The sequence below is a fragment of the Corvus hawaiiensis genome, chromosome 16, assembly GCF_020740725.1.
Source record: "Corvus hawaiiensis isolate bCorHaw1 chromosome 16, bCorHaw1.pri.cur, whole genome shotgun sequence".
NCBI classification, from domain to species: Eukaryota; Metazoa; Chordata; class Aves; order Passeriformes; family Corvidae; genus Corvus; species Corvus hawaiiensis.
In genome coordinates, this window is record NC_063228.1 from 12,887,788 (window position 1) to 12,911,434 (window position 23,647).

At 40.8% G+C, this 23,647-nt stretch overlaps 1 protein-coding gene across 20 annotated transcripts in view; it reads right to left on the reverse strand.

Moving 5' to 3' along the window:
* Positions 1-23,647, reverse strand: part of RBFOX1 (RNA binding fox-1 homolog 1) — a 1,119,677-nt gene that overhangs the window by 628,826 nt on the left and 467,204 nt on the right. Inside the window, exon 1 of one of the 20 annotated variants that reach the window (XM_048320458.1) lies at positions 13,454-13,552. The exons of the other annotated variants lie outside the window; for them this stretch is intronic. The gene's annotated coding sequence lies outside the window, so the exon portion shown is untranslated. Of the gene's footprint in view, positions 1-13,453; positions 13,553-23,647 lie in introns of those variants that run through there. 20 annotated transcript variants of the gene reach the window in all.

Here is a 23,647-nt window from a genome sequence, read left to right on the forward strand (position 1 = left end):
AGACCTCATTGTGGTCTTCAACATCCTCATGAGGGGCAGCACCAATCTCTTCACTCTTGTGACCAGGGACAGGACCCAGGGAATGGCTGGGGCTGTGCCAGGGCAGGGTCAGGCTGGAGATCAGGGAAAGGTTCTTCCCCAGAGGGTGCTGGGCACTGCCCAGGCTCCCCAGGGAATGGGCATGGCCCTGAGGCTGCCAGAGCTCCAGGAGCGTCTGGACACCACTCCCAGGGACACACAGGGTGGGACTGGTGGGATGGGTGGGGTGTGTGTGCAGGGCTGGGAGCTGCACTGGATGATCCTGTGGGTCCCTGCCAGCTCAGCCTGTTCTGTGATTCACAGGGCAGAATCTGTGGCTGCAGTGGCACCCAGCTGTGCCAAACCCTGAGCCAAAGGCGCCTGTGGCCTGCTGCTGCTGTGACTGCTCAGCCCAGCATCGACTGCTGTTGGATCAGTCCTAGGGAGACAGACAGGACAACAGCTCTGGCAAACAGGACCTCGTCTGCTGCAGCTGGAGCTCCGTCAGTGTGAGCAGCTGTGACCCTGCTCAGCAGCTGTGGCCCTGGCAGGGACACCAGGGCTGGTGGCCATCAACACCTTGGACAGGGGCTGGCGAGGGCCTGACTGTCTGATGAGAGTGGGGAAGACAAAATACAAATGACACACCCAGCAGCAAGCAAAGAGCAACCTGCACTGGATTCAACACCACGCTGGTAAAACACACCCCACAGCCAGGCAAGTCTGGGGCAATAAACTTGCTGTGAACAAGACAAAAATGCTAGGCTGGAAAAAATCCTTCTGTTCTTGAAGATACAACAGTCAGGACTGCCATCCTGGCAATTCAGAGCACACAAAGAAATGATGGTACTCAGGGAGCTTTTGGTACACAAGAAAACACTCCAAGTACAGTTAGAAAGTTCTTTAGAGCACCACACACATCTCGGTAAGTCGAGCATTTAGGAAACAATCGTTCCCATCAGCTGACACTGGAGCAGGCAGTTCCCCTCACTGAAACAGGGTGAGCAATGCATCACTCTGGTATTTGTGGCCTACCACTCCATTACTGCTTCTCTATAAAATTACATTTCTGATAAAAATTTATATGTCAAACATTTTTGTGATTACAGACCAAAAGTCAAAATTTGCATTTAAATAGATGTATTAAAAACTCAGCAGCACAGGTAGAAGAGGGAAATGCTGTTTTAAGGAAATTTAAATAGGGAGCATAAGCACAGAAGGGATTTCTCTTCTTAAATGATTTGAACAATTTTGGTTTTATTACTGTTCTCGGGTCCAATTCAAAGTCAAGATTGGAACCATAGTATCCTGTACCCCTGGACTCATCTCAGGCTGAGCTCAAGAAAATAAGCCTCTTTTCATCTTTCCATTGGGAATGACCCCATTTGTAGTAAATAAAGTATTTTTTTGTTCACAGTCCAAGCCCATACTTTTCACCAGCTTGCAGCCCAAGCCATATTATACTCCTCTGCTCTCAAGTTCATCACTCAGTTTTCTTTGCATCAGCCACCATAGCCATGGCACTTCTGCCCAGGCAGCACAGCCACTTTTGAGAGGGATTTCACAGGATATTCTGAGCTGGAAGGGACCCAAAAGGATTTTTGAGTCCAACTCTTCAGCGCATCACCCGTACACAGCTCAAATCCATGACCTTGGTGATATGAGCACCCACTGAGTTGGTGAATTTTCAATGTGCAACCTAAAAATTCACCCAAAATTCTCCCATACAAATGCCTGACATCAACTACCCCCTTGGACTTAAACATATTTATTGTGCCACTTTTTATTCTACAAAGGATTTCTAATGTTAAAGAAATTCTTCTTCTGACCTCTCCCTTGTATCTTTTCTCTCTTCTCATTACACACCTTTTATTTTCTGTATGTTGTCAAGATGTAACTTTAACCCTTGCCTCAAAACCTGATTTTGTACTTTCAAAGGGCACCTAAATCTTGGCAATGGAACGCCTGTGCCCTTCAGAGTCCGGCTGGGATCAACAACACATGTTCTCCATATAAAAACTATATAAATCAGTGTGTACAGTGCTTTTTTTTTTTTTTTTTCTTCTTTTTTTCCTTCCTGACAGGCTTTCCAACCATGATAATGATACAACATGAACTCCATTATTGTTAATGGAAGGAGTTACACTTAACTGTTGTCAGTTTTAGCTCTGCCATGAGTCAACACCTTCATAAACATGCTGGTTTTTTCCAAGAAGAAACTGCTACAGAATCAAATCAGCTCTTGGAGACACGGATGTAAGCATAGCACAAAAACATTAAAACTAAATTACCATTTTAGGTGTGTGTTTGCTGTCTTCCTCAGACATTCTGTTCTTTCCTGCAGAATTATTTCTTTAACACGGGGAAAATTTGTCTGAGAACACAAATTTCAAGTATAAACAGAGATTAATCATGAGAGGATTTCCTGAAATATTCATAGCAAAACTTTTCTTCTTCCCAGGTAATCCCTAAGTTTCTTCAAGGAACATTTTTCCAGGGAATTTAGAAATACAGTCAAAAGTATAAAGACCATCACATAAGCTAGTGTACTTTCCTATGTTGACTCATTCTGGCCTTGCAAACAACAACTGTTACTTGCAGCGAAGTTTTCTCATTCTCCCTCCACAGCACAGAGCTGTTACCAGAGCATTCCCAGGGGCCTGAAGTAAAAACTGTGTCCAAGACACCAGGAACATCAGTGCTCCTCAGGAAATCATTGCAGTGCTTCAATGGTGTGGTGGCTTTCAGACAACCAAGAGAAAACCTAAGAGCAGAGGATTAAACTCTCTACAGCAACATTTCTTCCAGCTGCCTGTCAAAGCCAGGATATTCCTCATTTTCATTAAGCCTATTTCAGGAAAACCTTTACCTGCATTTTCATGTAACACCCATAACAGGGCCATTTTGTAAAACACCACACAGTATTTCAACTACACTTTTACAATGTGGCTCTCAGGGCATCAGCAGGGTAATTGTTCTAGGTACCGGATATTACCTGACACTCCCAGACCTGCTGTCTGCTCTGCTTTCCCTTGAAGCCACCAAGCAGCAGCAGTGGGATGTGAGTGGCAGATGTGAAATCCCAGCTCAGGTCAAGCCCAGTCTCAGCAGGGCTGATGTCCAGGACACCACAGCCTGGTGGAATTAACCCCCAGCAGCCAGAGACAGAGGGGCTGGTGAGGCTGCACAGACACCCCATGTCCTCTTCACTCTGCTCACTCAGTATTTCCCTTCCCTAAACTGATCCCATAACATATCAAATCTTCAGAACTCTTTCCTATCCTGCTTTGTTCCATTTATTCCCAGGGGTTTGCTTGCCTTTTTTTTTGGTCAGCTGTTGCACACACAGCATTGCTTTCATTAAATTGTCCATTAAAAACCTCATTTTGTAGGATTTCTCCACAAAGATATCTAAATAGCTTACTTCTCTCAATGTTAATGGGATTGAGGCACTATGATAAAATCATGGATCTCAGCTGTAATTTTAATATATATAAATGAAAACTTGGATTTTTATTTTACCCTCACAGGATATATAATTTAGAAGTCATTTAGAGTCTGGGAGTTTCTAATGGACATAAATTTACAAAGTCCACAGAAAATTTAATATCTCCAGTGAGCCTCACAAAGATTTTTTGAAGTTTCCATTTTCTTGACCACCCAAAATACCCTTTTCTACTTTGTTTTAATACTATTTCCAAAAGCAATTGATTTAGTGTGTGAATGTATCTTTGTCTGAATATACATTAATAAAATGTAGCTATTCTTATTGAAGAAACCAGACAGAAAGAAGTTGTTAATTTGTATCATCCATCTATTGGTCTTCCCATTCAACTATGTGCCATTCTTTACTTATTCCCTTGTCTACTCTGCATGGGTTTTTTGCAATACATATAAATAATAAATAGAAAAATATTTTGTGCCACACAGGGCTTGGATAACACTACCATTCACACATTAGCATAGGGCATTGAAAAAGAGTCTGTCACTTGACCTCTACCTCATATTCTTCGTGCACAGAGTACCAAATTGCAGCTACAGGGTTGTCATCCACAGCAGCTTCACTGTGGGTGATGGTGTCAGAGCACCTCAGCTGCCACCTCGTGCCACTGGACATTCCCCATCCAGCGTGGGCAGCGCCGCCAGGACACTCTGAGAGCATTGACAGTCTCCATCCCACTGCAGTTTGGACTGGAAAATCCTAATCTGCCCTTGGAAGGACAGCATTACCAATCTTTCCAAAGAATTCTGTTGGCTGTGGCGGAGTTTGCTGACACAAATGTGTCCCCACAGCCTCAGAGCCCTCCCTGTGTCTGTGGCAGGAGGGCTCTGGTGGAAGAACGTTTCCCTTCTGTCCCCACTGAGCTCACTGTAACATGGGTGATCAACACAAGACTCCTCTCCCTGTCTGTTTGGAAAGGGATTTAATTTTCTATAAAATGGGCACTTTGCTTGTTCTGCCCTGTTTAATGTATTTTTCTGGGCAGGGCATTTGAAGGCAGCCCATCCTGAGCCCATCCCCAAGGCCAGCTCGAGGAGGTGTCACACCTGCTGAAGCTCCTGCATTCCACCCCTCCCAAGCCTGTGACTGACACTGAGCAATAGGAAACAACAGGGGAACAAGGAGGGGTGGCAGAAATTGCTCCAACCATAGGGGCAGAGCCGGGATAATGCAATATTCCTGTCCTGCCTACTGAAAGGTGCAAGGAGCACCTGCACTGAAATACATGGAGCACCAAAGGGGTTAGGATCAGGTTTAGAAATGATGTCAAGAAAGTAACAACTTCGAGATTTCGTTAGTGCAGAGGTTTCTTCCTTCCCCCTGTAAATACCACAGCAACAAGTGTTCAGGTAATAATGCCAATCCAGATCCCTCAGGAACAGACCAAGGTTCAGACCCGAAGTGTTTCACATGCACTGTCCTGTAATGCTTCTTTTTCACACAGCATCTGTAGATTGATCTGGCCTACAAAAACCCTGTGCTGGTGCCTTGAACAAATAACGAGGTTTTCCCTCATATCACAGCCCCTGAACACTGAATGATTTTCCTTCTTCTTCCCTCCCCAGCTCTCCCAACATCCCCTCCTCTGGAGAGCAGGGCATTAGTATTCACTAACTGTGTCTTTGGAAAGGTTTAATCTCCTAGCAATTACCAATAGCAGAGTTTCATTATATGGACAGTATGATAAATATTGAAGAGGTCTCACAGCTGTTTGGATCAGTTTAATCCAGGCACACCCAACAGGAGCAGAGATGCCCTGGTGCCTCCTGCCTGTATCCCTGCAAGGGCAGCTCCAGAGGCAGCCTCAGGGACAGAGGGACACAGGGACAACTGAGGGTGCATTAGGACAGGTTATAGCCTAAATTCACACTGATTTTAAACAGAATCCCTACTCAAGTCCTAAATGAACTAAAGAACATCTGTAATTGGGATGGAAAAAAGACACTACATTGTGTCTGCACCTAGTTTTGTTGTAGTTGTGAATCCTACAGGCTCAAGGAGAAACATTAAGCTCTATTGACCATCCTTACAGGGAAAAACTGCTGAAGACCAGCGCTGGAAATGCAAGAGAGAACACTCAGATCAGGACTTCACAGGAATACACTGCTGCCTCTCACTTGCAAGAAAATCTGATGCCAAGTGGTTCACATCCCAGGACACACTGCAGTATTTACAGTTGGTTTTAATTATCCACTTCATAATTGGGTTTGTTTCAGCAGGTGCTTTAAATCTGGGGATGTCTAAGTCATAATTTGTTCCATCTCAAACTTTTACCACCACGTAAAATTACAATAAAAAGGCACAGGCCCTCCTTGTAGCTGGTGTAAAAGGTGTGACATGACAAGAGAAAGCCCTGCCAACACAAATTCATTTTCCAGGGCCTGAAGAGGACAATTGAGCTATTACATGCATATTCTGAAATAAGAGCAGGCAGCACACTCCTGAGATGTTTCTGAGCATGCCACCTCTACCAATCCCTGTGCAAACAAGGATTTTCTGTGCTGGCCACAAGGGCTCCTCCCTGCTGGGTGACCTAACAACTCAGACACAAATTTCCCCAGCAATGAGAGCACAGAAACTACATTCCTCTGCTCTTTGTTTGAATTCACTACTGGTGACCAGGAGTAACATTCAGCATGACAAATAATTTAATGAACTACTAATTCAGAGTTGACCTTCACTGAAAGTACTGTTTAATTACCCAGTGTTTCTGAAGTCAGGCAGAAGAATGTTAAACCATTTCCGAACAGGTGCAGGAGGCACATGTTAATTTTAATAGCAAAGGTCATTACATACATATTTCTGCACTTTTTCCTGGCATCTCTCCTGTCAGAGAATTACTTAGGTATGTTTAGGAAGACAAGGAGGAAAAAAAATTCTTCATGTTCTTTCAGCTTAGCAAATTTTTGCCTCCTATCTCCTTTTACCCTTTTTATTTTTAAAGAGTAAGTCTAAACCGAATGATGAAAGAGGAAATACATTATCTTGCAAACTGAAATGGTAAGATTAGATTAGTGCCTACATAGCTAAAAACCACTTGTAGTACATGTTTTCATACTAATGCGTAAAAAACACTTCAAAGCAGAATGAAGATGTGTTTTCATATAAAGCTGAAGAAAACCCCACAACAAAAACACTCCACTTGTTGAGCAGGAAAAAGAACTCAGCAAATCAACCCGTGCTTGACCATCAGCATTATAAAAATTCTTTGAAAGCAAGATCAATTTCTACTTTAATCTGTGGATATGAGATATGAACCAATAACTTTGCAGAGAAATAAAGATTTCTTGGCGTGTCTAGTTTTATCTTATCAGACTCCAGAAGTGGGCTTCATGTTACAGACTACTTTTTTTTTAAATCTGATTGCCTGAGGAAGTGTGAAAACAGCCTCAAGAAAAAGTCATCTCTAACAATATTGAGCTTACTCTCTCCCTCTTTCTTTGTTTCCTCCTTCAGGCTTTGATGCCTTTCTCACAAGGAGCATTGAAAGTTGCCAACCCCAGTGAGAACATGAAGAATGTACCAGAAAGAACTCCTCACCACGTTTTCCTAAGGTATGAATTACATCTCTTCCTTCAAATGACACTTCAGTTGTATAGAAGGCGGGCAACAGGAGGTGGTGATTGCACTTTCAAGCTTAATAAAAGCGCTGCAACTGTAAAATTCATTTTATGGTTAAAAAATACAGTAGGGGACTTATTCTCAAGGCCAGTGAGGTTGGTAGTTGCAGTGGATGGGTTTGTTAGGGTGTGGTGGAGCTGGCATTGTTAATTTTGTTTTTTAAGGTTTTTTAAAACCAGAAATTAGCTAGGAGTGCCAACACTTTATGGAGCATCCCTAAAGAACAGACTGAGCACCCCTATAATCACTGCTCCAAGAACAAAAGAAATCAAAGGGGTTTTTCCCTCTTCTTCTGTCCAAAATAATACACAGCAACTTTTATTACCTGCAACCTACATTCAGAGCACTAGTTCTGCAGGGAATGTTGAAATAGCTCATCTGTCCCTTAGCTTTACACACTGGAGTCTGGTTCCACAAGTCAACATTCCATCCTCAGTGACAAAAGAGTGTTCCATTAAGAGTCAAGTGCTATTTTTTTTACACAAGGGGGGAAAAAAAATCACTAAAAAGCAGTAAAGGGTATCAGAGTGGTCCTAGAGGATATCAACTAGATCAGGTGCATTAAACTTGTTGAAAATCACTTTGTATTATTTAACTGGCTGTCCCCACCACACTGAGCAAATGCAGCCAGATGCCAGGCTGGAGGGAAATTTCATGCCTTGTTGTCACAGAAAGGCTTCTGGCATCAGGACAAACACTGATGCCAGAGAAACCACTTGTCTCATGAAGTCTCTCAAAGAAAGCTTTCCCTGTCGTTGGCCTGGGCATGAGAATCCTTCTGGCACTCTGCTTTTGAAATCTTGGTTATCGTGCACTGGCTGCTGGAAATATATTGTTGATTTTAAAAGCAAACTTAAGTTGATATCAGCATTGCCAATCAGTTTCCTAGTCCCTGACTGGCTGTGTAAAATCAAGATTTCAAGGTTTTTTGGGTATTTTTTTTAAGCAGAAAAGGCCTAGGAGTGGGAAGGAAGATGCAGCAGCTCTTTCCTGACCTTCCTGATGCTGTGCTAAAATCCCAAGGCAGTGTCCTGGATAAAGAGAGCTACGCAGGTAGCAGGGCTGCCCTTTCCAGGGCTCTCCTCAGCACTGCTTTTGTGTTCCTAAATGTTGGTCACAGTGGTCCCACAGGTGCCCAGTTCATCACATTAGGGCCAGCTGATGCAAACAAAACTAACTCTACACAAACCAATTAATTTCCAGTCAGAGAAGCTGCCTGATCCAGCCAACAGTAAAAACAATATTATTTTTGTATTCATGTGTATTACAGGATTTTATTACCAAGAGTATTTAAGCTCCAGGAGAAAATGCTGGGAGATTCTGGATGCTTTAGATCCGGGCTCCAGTGAAGAATATTTTTGTTGAAGCTGTGATATTACTGCTCTGAAACAACCAATGACTCAATAATTTCAAAGATCCTTCTGAGGGTTTTATTTTTTGCTGTGCAGGCATTCAGCTATTAGCAAGGACAACATTTTGCTTCAAGTCATCCTCAGGTCATGGAAATTAATATACACATTCTGTTCTACAACACTAAAATTGCCAAAAAATCCCCATATTTCAATAAATCAGATGACTACAAATCATGTTTTTACTGAAACAAACATGAGATAATGGGAAAAATAATTGACCACATGCTTTCCTAGGCAGGGCCCAGATTATTAGTGGTTATGTTAAATATAGAAATTCACATCCAAGCCATTAATGCAGACATAAAATGCATCAATAATTCAATAATTTTTAAGTTCAACCTGAGAAATCACCTTTTACAGATAATATATAGCACAGCACCATTAGACCATAAGCCATCAAGTGTGAAAAAGATGGAAATATGGCCAGCTCTGCCTTTTGTGCACATCAGCATAACTCAGCATGTTTCAGAGCTCGCTCTGCCCACCGAGTTCTGAGAGGTTCCTAGAGCAGAGCAGCCTCTATTTGCAAAGCTCTGACCTCCCATTTAGAGGGTGTGATACTGCAACGGCGCTGATGGGAAACTGGTGGGATCAGCAGTATGGAAATGCCACACTCTGGCACAGAAAACCAGCCATACCTCGAATCGAGGAGCGGGCAGCATTTTGTGACGCTCGAATTTCCACTTTGTAACTCTGTGCTGTGTGACAAAGGGAGGAATGAGAAGGCAAAGCACTCTGTGTGTCTCACACGTAGAGGCACTAATAGCTCAGTCTCACCATGGTGCTTGGGCTCCTATAGTTTTATCATTAAAGATTTTGGTCAGTCAACTGTGGTGGTAATTATCACATAAATTAACTGAGAGACAGGAAAGCCAGAACCTAAGACCAAAAAAAAAAAAAATCTCATCTCCAGCAACAAAGTACAGGACTTCATTTTCCAGTAATATTTTCAAACCTAACACCAATGATGACCCAAGTATTTTTTCTGGAATATTGCTTAGGTTACAGAAAGGAAGTCTATTAGTGAGTGCATTTACCCCCTGGTATCCCACTTTTATCTGCTGACCTGTCACAGTAGAACAATTTTGAAGATATATTTTCAGATACAGGTGATTAGCACAGCAAGGAAAGCAGCAGAGTGAAAATTCTTTTTCAGAGAGGTGTTGCTGGCAAGGAGTATAGGTAGAAAGAAGGAAAAGCAAAGAGCTAATCAGTTTGGCTACTCTGGGCTACAGTGATCATTCTTTTGGGTTGTTGGGGTTTTTTTGTGGGGTTTTTTTGTTTGTGGTTGGTTGGGCTTTTTTAGATAAGGGTATTCTGCTTTAAAATAGTTCATATCCTGCTCAGTTCTGCATGGGAATGTTATCTTTTCAATGCATTCAGCTGACAACACAAATTTCCAAGAGAATCCTAAACCTTGTCTTTAGACAAGTATTTAAATAAGGGCACCTTGAGATTTCACTACTCCATTCCATCGCTCCAAGATAGGTTCAAATTTTATTTCTGCTGTCCTTGACAGAGTAGGGCTAATTTATTTTTTTTACTTTTTCAAGATCTCCAACAGAGAAAACCTCTCCCTGGCACTAAATGATGTTTGCTATTAGGAGGGTTGCTGTGCATTTGTTGTCTGGTTTAGAGTATTTTCTGCTCATTTAAATTCCAAGTTCATCCTTCACACAAGGAAAAGACAAAACTTCCTAACTGTTGTGGCACAGATGTTATCTATGTGTATCAACATGTAGGAGCCTGAAATGCTTAGAGATCACACTGGGCAGTTGCTGATATAAATGACAGGGCACGACTCTTAGCTAATTTAATTATGTCAATCACTACTCCCTGTAAAATAATATTCTTTCCTTTCCTGTTCTCTTCTTGCATCTCCGCTGAAGTGTTTAATGGCACTGCAGGAAGAGGCTGAGACCTGAAGAAGTTACACGAACCTGTAACACTGTCACTGCTGCACTGATGCCTTGAGAGGCCATCTAAAAACAGAGACTAGACAGGAGTACGGAAATAAGGCAGGAATTTATTTGAAAGGCCTTCAAAAGTACACCCTGGGGAGCCAGAGGCCACTGCCGAGATGGACGGCAGGCCATGAGTTCTTCACACTTTTATAGGTTTGGTTCATTTGCACATCAGGGTTAATTCTCCAATTAAAGCTTCAGTTTAATCATGTAACTTCCCCTCGGCTTGCCCCCCTCTCAGAGCCTTTTGATTTATACTTTTTGGGCCTAAGATGGTCTGAGTGTCCTTGGAGAGCAGGCCTGGAGAGGCTTTGTTATGTCTACCCAGCACGAGAGAGCAGAAGTCAACAGGCTGCAAGAAACTTCAGAGTTACACACCAGGCAGTACAGGATTTAAAAATATAAAAGTTAAAACCTAAGGCATCAGCATAATTAACCCTCAGGCTGCTGAGGATGGACAGGACCTCTGGACATCAAGCAGGGACACCTAGAGCTGCCCAGGACAATGTCCAGCCAGCTTCTGCACAGCCCAGAGAGCCCAGAACTCTGCCAGGTAACCAGTGCCCAGTCAGCCTCACACTGGGAGACGTTTCCTGATCAGAGGGAACCTCCTGCATGCCAGTTTGTGCCCCACGTGCCCAGTGCCTCTCGTCCTGTCACCAGGCACTGCTGAAAGGTCCCTGTCCCCAGGTACTCAGGCACATTGAGGAGGATCCCCCGAGCCTTCTCCTCTCCAGGTTAAGCAGTGCCACATCTCCCTTGTGCTGGGACCCAGAACTCCAGTGTGGCCTTCCCAGCGCCAAGCAGGCAGAAGGATCCACTCCACCTGCCAGCAACACTCCTCAAGCAGCCCAGCATACCATCCAGCTTCTCTGCCATGCAGGCACATTGCTGGCTCCTTCTACATTCCAATATGCAGCTTTTCTTTTACTTTCTCAGTAATTTCACTGATACGAATGAGGATACTTGGAGATGTCATATGACAGAATTCTACATAACAAGAAGAAAACTGACTAATTGCTAATTCTGCTGTTCCTCTTCCAGGCAACGGAATTCTTAAATAACTTGCAAATGACAAAAACAAATAACACATTTTTCTTTCTGAGTTTGCTTCATGCCCACAGCACCACAGAGATATCCCCTGACAAGAACACTGGATGAGCCAGGGAGACTGGATGGGATGTGAAATAAACCCGTGACATTTGGGAAAACTTGGCAGGCAAAGAGAACACCACACAAAACCCCACACATAAATCAGACCTCCGAAACTTTTAAAAGCAGCAGCAGCCAAAGAGCTGGGATTGGCAAATTAATCCAAGTTTGAATCTAACTTCCCATTTTCAATTATCAGTTTTCTCAGGTTGCTTCCTGTTCTGTCAGTCTCCTATCCACCAGCACTGTGCCAGACTGTGAGGTGGGAGAAGTCAGTGGGAGATACTTTTCTCTTCTCCATACAGCAACAACGGCTTGTGAATAACGTGCAGATGTTACAATGCTTGTTTCACAGGCTGCTGCAATGATTGCACATCATTAACTAAACGAAGAAAAATCTGAAATTTAAGAAAAAAAAAAAAAAGAAAGAAAAACCTGGAAAGAAACATTCTGTCTCATGACACATTTCAGTTTTTACAAGCTGAGTCCACTGCTTTTGCAGATGGGTTTGTTGCAGGCTCCCTTCACATGAACAACGTCCCTAACAGAACCAGACAGACCAGGATCAAGGATAATCAACAAAATGGTATCACAGAAAGTACCGAAAAGCCCAGGGAAAATCAGTGTTTCTCTGTCTGGATGAAGGCTCTTTCTGGACTGAGTTTCATGACATCCCACACCCCCCTGCAGGGGAAGTGTGACTGACTCTCAAAAGACTGAATCTTCAAACTGTAGGTCTGCAAGAATAACCCCCCCAAGAATTTACTGAGGACTTGCATAAATCTTCATGTGGTGCCAATTTATGCCCTACTGACTCCAATCATTATGACTCCAAAAAAAATATTTTTTGTATTCTAGGATAGAGGAATTACTTGAAATATGAAAACGTGTTTTAAAGGCTCATTGTGTACAGGGCATTTGCACACTGAGAATCTCGAGCAGCACTTTGGAGAGAGTTCTCAGACGGCTGATGTACTTTACTCTTGATGTACTTCTACCATTGGTTTGATATATTTGTTTATGCATTTTATAAAAACTCTTAGTTCAATAAATGCTGCAAGATCAAATAGCATGCTTTTGAATTATGCAAAATTCTATTATACATATTGTAAATAAACTCTATGAAACATTAATCAACTTCAAAATGGTTTCATAAGGAAACTGTGCAGCATTTTCTCTTCCGTGTATTTTGAGCATTACAATTTTGTTGCATTCAACAGAGGTTAACGTTTTCCAGAAAGAAAACTACTTTGTTATCAAGACACATGCAACTCTATCAACTGAAATACCATCTCATTTACCTTTTATGCCAAAGAATGAGCAACATAAAGCCACTGAAATGACAAATGAAGTACAAATCACCACATCCACCTCAGTATGTTTAACACAATTGAATTGGTAATGCTAGGCTTGACACAGTCCTGAATTGATCAGCATTTTAACTCTTCACTGATGTCACTACAACAGAAACTCTCTCCTGGTTCAACAACTGATCCTTTGCCCTCATTAAAAACAAACAAAAATAGTAGCTTTTGAGCACCTGTCAGCAGCTAAAGGTGGAGAGCACGTGCTTTTCTGTTTGAAACTTATTTAGCACTTTTCATATGAAAATGTCAGACAGGACTTTCTAAATGACTTTCAGAAAGAGCAGAAAAATCAGTTTAAAAATATTCCTTAGATAATAACCTAACAAGAAGCGTGGGAAAGTAAATGTACCCACAGCACATAAGTATTGTGCTCTAAATGTAATAGATGATGAATTCTAATGGGTTGTAAATACTCACAGGAGACGATTTTCAACTGAGAATTAACATGAGAATTATGCCACTGAGAAGAAACCTTCAGCCAAACTGCAGGAAGCTTTGTTTCTGTTTGGGTTCTGGGGCTGGGCTTTGTTTGCCTCTTTTTGAACACTCAGAGCAAAGAAGGACCCACTTGCTCAGAGGACCTTCCAGTTTGCAATCACTTAAAATAGAAACAGGATAGAATTACAAAAAGTCTTGCAGATACAGAAGTCACACAATCCATAATAAAATAGAAAAGTGAATTTATTAGCAAACGATGAAGTCACAGACACTAAAAGAAAATTTAATTCTAAAATTTCCTCTTCTGTTATACAATACAGTCTTCCTGATATCAGAAAGAACTCTTTTCACTAGTTTTACATTGATACATGTAAAAACCTCAACAACAACCCAAAACAACACACTAAACAACTGCTTTTTCCTTATTTTAAGAGCTAATGAGGGAAAATTATGCATGAAGATGGATTCCTGCATACAACTATGAGGAGATGCCTGTAACCCTTATTTTCTTCTGACAGACAGATTTAATTACAAACACACCTAACCTCAGAAAAAAAAGGTTTTAAATATAACTTCTACATTATTATATTTTCTATATTTATGAAAGTATTTTGGCTATAAAAAGGAAATTATTTTAATCAAGGGATTAATGAGAAAACCTGACATTCAAATTAGCTGTTATTCAACTACAGTTGACAAGTATTTTTCAAGAAGTTAATTTCGTTTCCTTCTCTCTCTTTTTTTTTTTTCCCCCCACTAACTCATAACAGGAAAAGTTATTTTACCTTGTGGGCACTTATTTCTAGTCCCAGGTTGTTCCACTAAAGGGCAGCAGAGCAGCCAAATCCCTGTGAGCTGGTGCTGCTGAGCCCCAGCCAGCCCATCTGTGGGTAATTTCAGCACTCACAGATGCTGCAATAACCGCTGGCAAAGCTGATCTAGCAAAGGCTCAGAGTTCACTTCAGACAGATGTTCTGGCAAAGCAGGAGAGTTAAAATTAAAAAAAAATAAAATCCAATAAACAGTATCACCATTATCTATTCGGGGAGCAGCGCTTTGCCCTCCAATGTACTTGGAACAGTGAGAAATGGCATCCTGACTGTTTTTCTTCTAGTAAGTCCTTACATTTCTCCAATTTCCCTCCCTGCTCCGGTGAGTCACTCCCTTGCTATCCCACCTCACTTATTTGGCTAGTTGCTTGCTAACTGCAGCTTATTTGCAATTAAAATAGTCATTATGTTTCAGCATATCTAAATAATTAGGCTAATGACAGCAGGTTTATTTCTGTTGATTCAATAATGCATCACAGATAATATCACCATCCCAAAGTCTGCTCATTTAGGAATCATTAATAAGGCCTTCCACCAAATCTAACTTGGCTGGCACGATGCATTCAAATAGAATAATGAGGATGCAGTTAGCTTTGTTTCATTTGCTCCTGAATTCTTATGTAAATGGATTTTTTCCTCCAGTGTTTCTCCATTATATAAACACCCAAATTTACTCCAAAAATTAATGAAAAACTGCCTTCTCTGTGTTCAGCTGAACTTAAGATTACTGGGAAAAAAAAAGCAGCAAATAAATACTGTGGCCTGTACCATAGTATCAGATTAATGATATTTATTATTGATCATATTATTATATTAATTATATCCACCAAACAGGGTCAGCCCACTCCAGGTCACAACTACTCTGGGCAGCAGAAGAGACAAAGGGTTGATTGAGGCTGGAGATTAAAAAGAAAAGCTCATCCCCACACAGATATCAAACTGACCCACTCCTTGATCTTTGGCCTGGCAAACACTTAAATTATAAGATCATTAAAAACACACATTAAAATAACTGGAAGGGTTGTCTGACGATAATGTTTTTTAATGTTTTTTCCAGTCTTGGACATATAATTGAAGTCATGAAACTCTTCTCAGAGGCTGCAGGAACACAGAAGGGGATCTACAGAACCTACCAGGTTTGTTGCTGGGGGCACGTGAACTGCCAACAACCAGAAGAAACACACTTGGTTTGAAAACATCTCCCTTCCCATCAGCACTGCCTGGCAAAGCAGCTGCCTTACAACATCACTGGTAGTTGCTTACTGTAAAATAGGTTTGGGGTTTTTTCTACCATTAATCCAAAAAAAAAAAAAAAAAAAAAGAGGACAGGGTAGTTAAGTATCAAAGCTGAGTGAAACTGCATCCCACATTACAGTACCCTGAGATGAGGCTTACCTTAAAGCCAAGGCACTGATTTCCTCCCTAAACAGATCAATAAAACATTTTGGAATCTAAAATAATGTGATCAGATTCAATTCATTAGAAAATGGCTTTCAAGAAAAACAACTCCTTCTTTAAAAGATTTAAATAGTATTCTTTCATCATAATTCAACAAATACATTTTAAAAGCCGTTGAATATCATAAATGCTGATTCCTGTCTTTAAATTTCCCATTATGTATTTATAGAGACAATTTCTGTACACAAAAATAACATAACTAAGAGCCACACACCAGATTCATAAATACATTTCTAATGCCATACATCAGAACAGCTTCTTTCAACTGGATTGCATCAGTTAAAATAATATACTCTGTCCAACAGCAATCATCTTTAGATGTTTATGAAAGAATATAAGCACCAGTGTTGCCCACAGAAATTTGCAAGGAGGGACATCCTGCATTTTGTTCTGTAAGAAATGCCATACATTAATTTAGACTATTCTTGTTAACTTGCATATATTTTTTGCATCTGAACTATCCAGTGGAAAAGCTTTTGAATAGCATTAGCACGAAAAGAGACATTCTTTTCATGAGTCATTGAGTCCATAATCCCTGCCTTATGAGTCATATCATTATAACATCAATATTCAAATCAATATCAATAATGATTTCAATCTATCCTCTTCTCCCATTTCACTCATCTGTCAATCCTTTCCCAAGGGAAAGGACTGTACCATGTATTCCATGTCTTCCCTGCTCTTCCACACCTCTGATCATTCCTTTCACCTTCCCCTGGACCTCCCTGTGACACAGGGTAACCAAAATTTGTGTGCAGGAGCACATGTAAAACCAATTCCCACTACAGCAGAGACAGGGCTGTGTTTTCTGTGTTGAATGCCTTCTCTCAAAGTTGCTAAATATTCAATTTGCTTTTTCTGACAGCTGTCAAGCATCGAACTAATGCTGCTGAGAACTCCATCTGATGTTTCCAAAAACACACTTCTGAGCAATAATAGTCATGCACGCCCTCATCAAAGAAAGGTTTCCATCTATTATAAAATTCTCCAAGTGAATTTTATTCTGGCACTTAATCCTTCAGCTTTCTGCACCTTCCCAATCAGTTTTAGTTCTGCCTGCTTGGAACAATCCTGTCTCAACAGAAATATGTGTCATTATTTTGTCCCTTTTACAAAGTGAACACTATAGATTCCCGTGGACTTCCCTCTATCAATCCCCTTCACTGTAAAAATTCACCATTTATTCATTCCAGTGAAATACTGGTAGATCCAGTGGATTCAGTACACTTCAGCCTCCTGGTTTATGGATGTGCACTTAAAATCTCCCCATCACTTCTCCTCTCTGTGCTAAGACACAGATCCTAATTTCCAGTCTCCACCACCGAAGTGTGTCTAAGGCTGCTGCTCTCTTCTGGTTCTGGCTGCATTTTCCCCCTGACCTCCTTGTCCTTCCAGTGAATCCCACTCCTCTTTCCTCAGCATAACCTATATCTGCTATCTGCAGTACATGTCCTTTTATCAGCAACTACAGTACCTGCCACAGACACAGGACTGTAAGATCTCGATTCAATTCTATGTGATTTCTTCAATAACTGTGTCATCAAGTGATTTTTGCCTTCCAGTTCAACCTTTTTCCAGGTGTTCCATTGATATTGCAGTTCAAGCAGCTAATCCATCCCCATAAGAAACAGATCTTTGTATGAGAACCTTCCCAGCTTTGCTGCAGAGAACGTTAGTCCTTGGAATTGGGCTTATTTTCAGGTTAGAATATTCTCAGGTGGCCTTTCCATACATTTTAGGGATTTTATTCTTTCCATCCTGCACTATGAAAATGACATAGCCATAGCCACGCACAATGAAAAATTTATGTTGTTATTCTCCCTTCTGTTCCTTCAACATTGAACCCAGAGAGCCCATAAAGGAAGGGACAAAATCCCCACCTGGAATGCAGCATGAATCCATTCAGGACTTCATTCTCAGATCTGAGGGAGGCAGGAGAAACATCCCACAAGGAGGAGAAGTGGGATGGAACAGAAGGAAGAGGAAGAGGAGTGTGCCTGGGACAGACTGATGAAATCTCCAAAAACAAAACAGTGCTTGGAATAATTTCCCCACTTTGAACAATAAAGAAGGCCTCCCAAGAAACCATGGAGGCAGTGTTTGGATACCAGGAAGGAGCATTAGTGAGGGGGCTGTTTACAAGGATCTGCATTTGGGACCGGTGTTCTTAAGGAAATAATTTATTGACATCTGGAGACAGAGCCACAGTCAATTTAAATATGGGCCATTTTCTTAAAAGAATATGAATCATGAAAAAGTCTCCTATTACATCAAAGTGTCTTTTAGGGAAAACTAGATGATGATACAAATATCCCTAAACCTACAGAAAGTAAGTCTATTTCATTTAACTGCACATCAGTTGGTACAAAATACTTTCAGCATTTCAACAACTGAACTTTAGAGCTGCTTTAAAAGTACTCTCTAAAGAATGTCACTGCTCTCTCCCTCTGGTACACAACAAAGCTCAAGAAAAACCCAAGTCTAATGTTATTCATCAAGTTATGCAAATGAAGGTTTCCAATTGTAGTTAAACATCAAGTCTAAGAGAGTATTTTTTTTTATCCACAACTTCTCAAACACAGAGTATGCTGTTCTGAGCATACCTGTAGGTTGTAAATCTACATCCTCCCAAACACATTCCTTAAATAGACATTCCTGAGTCAATAATAAGAACTTGTACTGAGCTACCATAAAAATCACTTGTGTACTATCTGCTTTCGTTCGTTTGAGTGGTTTTATTGTCTTATTAGCTCTCATCATCGTTTTTTTTTTTCCAGGTGAGTATTATTTGAAGCCCAATGATTCATGTATTCAAAATTTCTGCCCTGAATGACAAAGGCACCTCCATGAAACTGATTCTGCCCTGATCCACCCAGCTCCTATTGTCAGATTATTCCCACTGTTGTGGGAGTAGAATTGATCCCCTCAAAGTGTGATCAGAACACACTGGAGAGTAGAGACCAGTCACAGAGATGGGATGTCTGCCACTTCATCATTTCCCCTCTACCTTTGGATTGAATCCTCTGCAGATCTTGCTATTCACACGTGATTTTTGCATAATTCTATTTCACATTTTTGCTGCTAGGTTTCATCTGTGGTGATCCTGCCTCCTGGATGCTTTTCTTTACAGCTCCCTGTTGTGCTACTGTGACCAAGGTGCGAAAAAGCTTGTCAGACAAAACAAGGCCTATTGCCTGCAGGAAAAGACTTGGAACCAGAAAACACAAACATTTGGAAACCATAACTTATGCTGAAATCTTCTTTTAGGTTTCAAGGAATCTGAGTGGCAAAGCAATTGATTTGTACTTCAATATCCTAACCTGGCTTACACAAAAGACAGAAAACCATCTTAAATTATTTTGTCTCTGAAACTTCTATTACTTGTAGGCTGGGCAGATCTAAAAATCAATAGCACACAACATCTTGGTCTTGATAAAAACACAATTTGTGAAGGATTTCAGATCAATTTTTTTCTCCGTGTAGGTGCAATATATATCTATATATATATTTTGTAACTGTGTCATTTAGCTGTGTAAACTATCCTTCAAGATAAGGGAAAAAACCACCACAAAAACAAACTCTCAAACAAACTGTATTTTGGATTTGTGACTAAACCACTGTTGATAACTGTGTTATTGCTATTATTGCTAAGCAGTGTTTGCACAGCATCAAGGTTTTCTATGTTGGTTTTTTTTTGTTGTTGTCTTCTTTTTCCTCACTCTCCCTCCTCAGCCAGTGGGCTGGGGCTGCACCAGAATGTAGGAGAGGACATAGCCCTCCCTCTGCACACACAGACAAGAACTCTGTTCTCTGACCGATCTGCCCAAATTTGCCCTGATTAGTGTGCAGTGGCTTTTGGTAGGCCACAGACAAACTGCTCTCATTAATGCATTAATGGATGTAAACAGATTTCAGTAGTGTAAAAGACAAAGGGTTAACTTCTTGGTGAAAAATCCCAAATTGCTAAACCCCAGTGGTAAGTTCTAAAATGTTCCCATAATGCAGTGAGCTCCTAGAAAGTTCCACAGTCAGAAGCAGTTCTGGGAGGTACAGCTCAGTTTCTGAAATTAAACAGTCCTGAAGGAAAAGTAAATGCTGCCAAATACAAATCTACTTTGTCAAACTCATGTTGTTTCACCTATTTAAATTTCTTAAACTATAGAGAATGAGGATAAACTTTTCATTTCACATCAACAGATCTGTTCTTACTTCCCAGAGCTCTCCTTCCTCACTGGAGATGCATTTTCCAGCTGCCACCCCATATTCAGAATTTAAAGACCTATCAGTTATATGATTTCTAACACATCTCCCAGGAGCAGTAAAAATTCTCACAAAGGCTGTTGTTTATTGGTTGTGCCTGTGCTACACAGGAATTACACTACAACACAGACTTGTGAACTCAGTAACTAACCTCAAATGTAGTAGCAGGACAGAAAGGAAATGAAATTTTCCCCACCTCTAAACAATTATTGCAATCCAGTGCTCCTGTTCATTTCCATGAGCAGTAGCAGCAAAGGTACTCCCCCACTGAAACAGGGCCAGGTGTCACACCTGTGCCCAGGGATGCTCAGCACAACCTCAGATCAGGGCACAAAAAGCCACTTACAGTGGCCTTAGATGGACTCTGAATGCTCTGGGTGCAGGGACAGCAATTCCCCACTTAACCACAGCCTGAGGTCCCACACTGTTACCCTGAGTGCACTGCTGAGGCTCAGGGCTTTCCCTGTCCTTGGCCAGCCTTTCCTGCCCCAGCCATGCCCAGGCTGCAGCTGCACCCAGGTTGGAGCAGCACTTACTGTGGCAGCAGCCACACAGGAGTGATTCCTCCAGCAACACACCCCAAAACCCAGAACAGCCTTGCCAGGTTTAAAATTTACTGCCCTGAAGTGCCCAAGTGCCTGCCGTGGCTGCACCTCCACTCTGCATAATTAGCATTACCAGAGAAAGTTTCAGAAGTCTGTAAGCTCTTCGAAGAAAAGAGGATCGAGTGTATATCTTCATTAAGGGATGGTGACATCCTTGACACGAGCCAGATCATCACAAGGAATGTCATATTTCAATTAGCTTTGCCCTGTGCTGATAGGACTTTGCATATCACACACTTTGCATACACATTTAATAATTGCAGGATTTTCTTAAGGAAAATTTCAAATTTTTATGAGACGGGAAAAAGCATGAAATTATAAGGTCTTTTTCACTGTTAAATGAAAAAATGATTAACAATAAAAGGTGCTGGATTAGAGGGAGACCAGAGGAAAGATGGCCCAAGAATGTAGGCAATGATTTGGGATTTGAGAAACATGAATTCAAATCCTAGCTCTGCTATAGTCCTTCTCCTGGCACATCACTCAGGCTGCTCAATTTTCTGGCTTCTCCTTCTGTAATAAAGAGATAATAGGACATACTAATCTCACAGGAATATTGGGACTTGATATCTCTTAAATGCCATGGAGCTGTGGAAATGAACTTGACGAAAACCCCTTTAATGCTGCAATCTGGAGAATATCCAGAGTGCAAACAATTGTCAACTGAAGTATTTTGGGTGTTTACATGCATGTGGAAATGTTCATAATGCCTGAATATGTCTGCACTGTAATGCTCATGAAGGAAATATCTCAGTGGTGTCAGAAAACAGGCTGCTATGTACAATAAATTCACAAGATAAGGCCAGTCTATATTTAACCCTTAAGACTTTTACTTGGTTAACTTAAAACACCACTTAGAAAGATGGAGAATTTAGAAAGTTCACAGAAGAATCCATCAGAAAGAAATTGGGATTGAATTCTTAAAAGAGAGGAAGGAGAAATTAAGAAATTGTTAAGATATTTCTTTACATTTGTATACGGTCAAGGAAAAATTACAATGCTAATTTTAGTTAGAGAGTTATAATTTGAAATAATCTACAGTGGTGTTTCCAAAAAACCCTTGTGTTAGGAGTCTGCCTCTTGTTTTCAAGATGTCCTATTCAATTTCACTGAGCCTTATGCCCCCGAATCTGCTGTGAGAGAGTACCTTTAGCTGCCCAAACAAATACAGAAATCATCTGCAGCAGTGATTAAGCACAATCTAAACAAGGACAATGTCTTCCTTTACTTCTGAAGGAAGATCATGGTTTCAGTGAACCAAGCAGCAGAACCACCAGTAAATCAAAAGCAAACCACTGATATTCTGGTTTGTAGCCCTTTTACCACTTAGGAAATGATGAATTATAGCACTGGTTTAACAGTGACTCATGTAAACCTGCCCCCACACAACTGCTCTTTTGTCCAAGATCACTGGTGGTTTTACTCATACAAACTTCACATTAATGACAGCAAGAAAAACCCACAACATTTTCTTCCCTAGTGGGAAATGAAACTTTGGAGCACGCAGACTTAAAAAACCCCAAACCCACCAAATTAAACAAAAGTAGTATATTTAGTTCCCTAAACAGGAAAGAACATATGGAATGAAACATTTCTAACTGATGGAAAAGCAATATTACAAATCAGCCACCTAACACTGAGTTACCTTGCAGCAGCACTAGGGGGGAAAAAAAAAAAAAAATCAAACACAGGTCAGGCTCAGGCACCCTAGTTAAGCTTTTTCTGAAGCAAAAACATCCATGAGAATATTCTCCTGCTCATCATTAGGAACAGGTAAATGCCTCGCTGCTCCTGGTCCTTAATGAATTCCTACAATAACTGTTGAAGATATTTGAAGATATTGCAAAACAACAATGAATAATATGACAGTGGAGCAGATCCTAACAACTAAACAGTTCCCCATTCTAGCTCAGATAAAGTAATGGAGCAGAACTTACTGCATCATTTACGTTGTCTAACTACCATTCTTCATCCCTTTTTTATTGTAATTTTCACATACCAGTAATTCAAAGTGCTGCAATTTTAAAAATATTCAACTCTCTAGACTAATACTATCATTCAGACTGCATCAGAATAGAGCGAGATGAATAAATAAGAATACCATCATTAAATCTTTTTCTTTCCTATTTATTAGAATAAAGTTATAATATTGGTTTATTTCCAAGAGAATTGTGGTATTTTATAATAGATCTCTTTCACAATTATTTTTTTTCATGCCTCTCAGGTAGAAATCCTTAGATCACACTAAACTGCTCAGACTCCTCCATGGCGTGCTATGATGTTTTGGAAAATAGATTTATTGTATTAACAATTTTAAAAGATGTGGTTAATGAGGGGGAAAGAAAGGACTCATAATCCCCTATAATATTTTCAATGCAATAACAGCTATTTCTCCCTTATTTTATTCTGCATGTTTACGATTCCAAGGAAAACACAGCTCACTCTAAAATTAGAGGAGTTTAAATGCTTTTCTTTCACTGGCTTTATAGGCCCTTCCAGTACAGCAAGCAACCTCTGTGTCACTGCCAGACTGCAGGAAGAGTGAAGGTAAGGCTGTTTGGAGAGCAAAAGCCTTTTGGCATAAATATCTTTACATCCAGAAGGGTGTAAAACCTGGATAGTCATGGCAGACCTTCCCAAGAAAAAGCTGTCAAATTAGCAAGAAGCAGCATCCCTGGTTCATCCTTTGTCTGTCACTTTAAAATCTCCTAGTCAAGGAAAGATGTTACTGATAAACCAAGAACACTTAATTACAGTATGGTTATCAAACTATGGAACAGCTGTGCACAACCTCAAGAGTAAGAAAAAACAATAGAATGGGCAAGAATTGTATAAACTTTCTGCCAAACACTGAAACATTTCTGATTTTTTTTCTCTTTTCAGAGAACTCCAGTGGAATACCAAAGGGAAATACCTTGTTTGCCAAAGGATTGCAGCTTCAGGCAAGGGAGTTGTGTAGGGGAGGGCAAAGCACAGCAATCCATCTTTCAGAATAAACTCGATTCAGAGGAATGCAGCAC